Genomic DNA, 3,626 nt, shown 5'->3' on the forward strand with positions numbered 1-3,626 from the left:
AAAAGTATTGTAAGGCTAAGGTGACCAGATTTTAACATTGGTAAAGCAGGACACCATGGTGGGGGCAGGGCCTGGGGTGCGAGACCTGACAACAATGCAAACTTTGATAAGCAGTTCTCTATAATCAGTTCTCCACAATTATTTGTTATTAAAGTTTAACATTATAAAATTAACAAAAATAATATAAAACGCATATCCTGGTGAAATAGCCACATGACAGCCAAAAACCGTATATTCCCTTCCTGTTCTCCCATGTTCCCTAGCTTGTCATGCATTCTTTTCAAAAATTGGGGCTTTCTTAAAATGCTGCAGGACACAGGGAAAATTGTTAAAAATTGGGACTGTCCTGCCAAAAGCAGGACGACTGGTCACCTTACTCTGGGGGGTGGGGGGGTGGGGGTTACTTGTTTGTTCCAGACAGTTTGGCTCCTTCTGAGCTAATTGTCCTTACTTAGAAGCAAGGGAGGGAGCCAGTCTCCTTCCGATACCTTGCCCAGGAGGGGAGTAGGGAGTTTACATTAGCTTTTTCATTTCCAAATGAAGTTACATTAACCTCTTCATTCCCAAGTGGAGTTACATTAACCTTTTCAGCAGCCCAAAACCATATATTCCAAAAATCAGGACTTTTTAAAAATGCCAAGGGCTGCAGGCCACGGGACAAATTGTTAAAAATCGGGACTGTCCTGCCAAAAGTGGGATGTCTGGTCACCTTATGTAAGGCCAAGGTGGTTGAAGTGTCAGGGCTGTCACTGGGCAACAGCTAACCTTCCACAAAACTGGAAACTTTGGGAAAGAAAAACCTGATTTGGCCACTCAAATAATTAATTTAGTAGAGGTTGGCCATTGGCCAGCAGAGCTGTAAGAAGTGTGGCTTCTGCCTCTTTACTGCCTTCCAAATCTTAAACAAGGTCAACTCAACAGCAGAACCTAAATTACAGGGGAAGAAAAAAAAAAAAAAATCCAGCGGCAAAGGATTCTGGGAAATGTAGTTTTTATTCTTACACATCCCATGATTCTAAGGGAAGGAATTTAGAAGATGAATCATGGGGTTTAATAAACGCTATCTAGAACACATATTCCTAGTGCAGAAAAGAGTTTTGCTAATCTGTTGTTAAACATGGGCAGTATTACAATTAAATTATGTAAACTTACAATTAAGTAAACTATATTAAAAGCAAAAATAATACTCAAAACTCATCACTTTCTATTTAACTACTTTTTAATATTATCTATGCTCCTGAAGTTTATATCCACTGCATTTTTTTGATAGAACTATTACATAATATTTGCCACTGAGCAACTATCTCCAACTTCATGTTTAGTGTTATAGTTTGAAGTCAGGCATGGTGGGAATATTTATGCCAAGGAAATTGGAAAACCCACCAGATCTGAGTTTGTATCTCCCATCTCTGGAGAGCAGGTGGTTAAACGTCTACTTGTACACAACTGGTCAAAAGTATTAGATGAGTTGTATAATATAATAAGGAGAAAAATAAAGTAAGAAATTTTTAGGCAGCTAGAAATGGAGGGTAACCAAAGGAATGATGGTTTATGACTAAGAAAAAAATTGTGAAGTAGAAGAGAGTCACAGAGAATTAAAATCTAGTGCAACATTTGTTATACATGACCTTGACTAGTGTCTGTCATTTAAAATTTAAAAATTATAGTATATTCAATCCCAGGAGGAAGATTTAAGATATCTGGTCAACCTCTGGGAGTTCTAGTACTGTACATGGTCTGAAGACTCTTCTTCACATCTGGGATAGGTATGCAGATTTTGTGATGATTGAAAACCTTTAAAATTATGACATCATTTGGGAAACACCTGTGGATGTTTAATAGCTTGGGAGAGAGGTAGGAAGAGTTTTAAGTAGTTCCTCATCAGTACAGTATGGCTGGAAACAAGGGATTGAGCAGCTACTTTGTAGGTAATGCTGTGGTGAATTAGGGTTATGGGTACAGCGTAAAAAGCTATTACAGGCAGTGAATGAAGGTTGGAAGCAGCATGAGAGCCAGGAGAGAAGAACTCATTGAACTCCTTTAAAAGTGTCATGGAAACAAGACATATGTCCTACCATTACCTCTATGTGACTTTCAGTAACTTTTTAAAGCTGAAGTATCATAGATAGGAATTACCTCTCAAGTTATGTTCTGTGTGATCACAGATTTTCTGGTAGACCTATCAAGTATCTCAAGAAGAAGGAAACAGAAAAGTTTTGTGAATAATGTTGCAGTCAAGCTACTTGGACCCCCAAATTTAGTTTTTCTAATAGTGCCCCCTACACAAAACAATGTTTCAATGGAAACCATTTGGGGAGCATAGAAAAACTGGAGGGAATCCAAATTATTATCAGAGTGCTTGAAGAAGCCATCAGCAGATCTGGGTGTAAGAATGGGTATTAAAACTAGTCTACCTCGGTATAGTACAAACGGACATCAAACTTGAATTAACTCTCAAGGGTCCTATTCTTACTGCCTTCCAGACTACCAAACAGAGCTAGCTGTGCTCTTGAGACTGTTATTTTTTTTTTCCTGTGTGATTTGCTCTAAAGAAAAAAAATTCCCTGCCTCCTATGAAAAGGAACAAAATTTTATCTTACTGCTCACATTATTTCTTGACATTATTGGATCCACTACAAAACAATTATTTAATTATTTAGAATGCTTTAGATTATAAATTGGCTAGGATATTGATGTTGGTTCATTGGTATACAAAAATTTAGGAAACGCTTTAAATCAGCATCAGCTTTAGGAAGCTTGTTTGAAGATTATCAGAGAGAAGCCTAGGGTAGTTAGATGAAGGATTCTTAGGATAAGTATGGTTTATGTAAACAGATTTTGTGCAATGGTATAAAAGTTTTATTAAGTATCTTCTATATACAGGGTGTCCATAAAGTTCATGTGCAATTTAAAATAGCCAACTATTGTGGAAACATAAAAGTTTATAATTAATACAAAAATTTGGGTTGTAGAAAATGAAATTGTGCTTTTGGAGTCTAGTGAAATAAAACTGTATTGAACCCAAACATAACTGGTGTTAGTCACATTAGTTCTTCATTTCAAAAAAATTATTTTAGAAGTCAGGAGTCTTGATACGTTGCCCAGGCTGTACTTGAACTCCTGGCTCAAGAGCTCCTCCTGACTCAGCCTCTTGAGTGCCTGGGACTACAGGTATATACCACTCTGCCTGGGCAGTCCTTTATTTAACAGAACACCTGAGATATTAAAATAAGTTCAAATTGATATACTATTATACTTAATTAAGATGAGGAACTTCTTTTCTTGGCTGTACTACTAAAACATTCACTTACCATTTGCAGGGCATTTTAAGAAAATTATTTTTATTTACTTAAATTTTTAACTGAAATATTGAGGAACACTTACAACTGAAGATTATGAAATTTTACATCTAGAAAGCTTTTATAAGAAGTACTGAAGATTTAATATTGTTTAATAGACATAATCAGGTATTGAAAGGAATATCATTGAAAACCCCTTTTATTTTTATTTTTATTTTTAATTGAGACAGAGTCTGACTTTGTTGCCCTCTGTAGAATGCTGTGGTATCATAGCTCACAGCAACCTCAAACTCTTGGGCTCAAGCAATTCTCTTGCCTCAGCCTACC

Source organism: Otolemur garnettii, unplaced genomic scaffold (assembly GCF_000181295.1).
Source record: "Otolemur garnettii isolate 467f Iridium unplaced genomic scaffold, OtoGar3 scaffold00084, whole genome shotgun sequence".
NCBI lineage: Eukaryota > Metazoa > Chordata > Mammalia > Primates > Galagidae > Otolemur > Otolemur garnettii.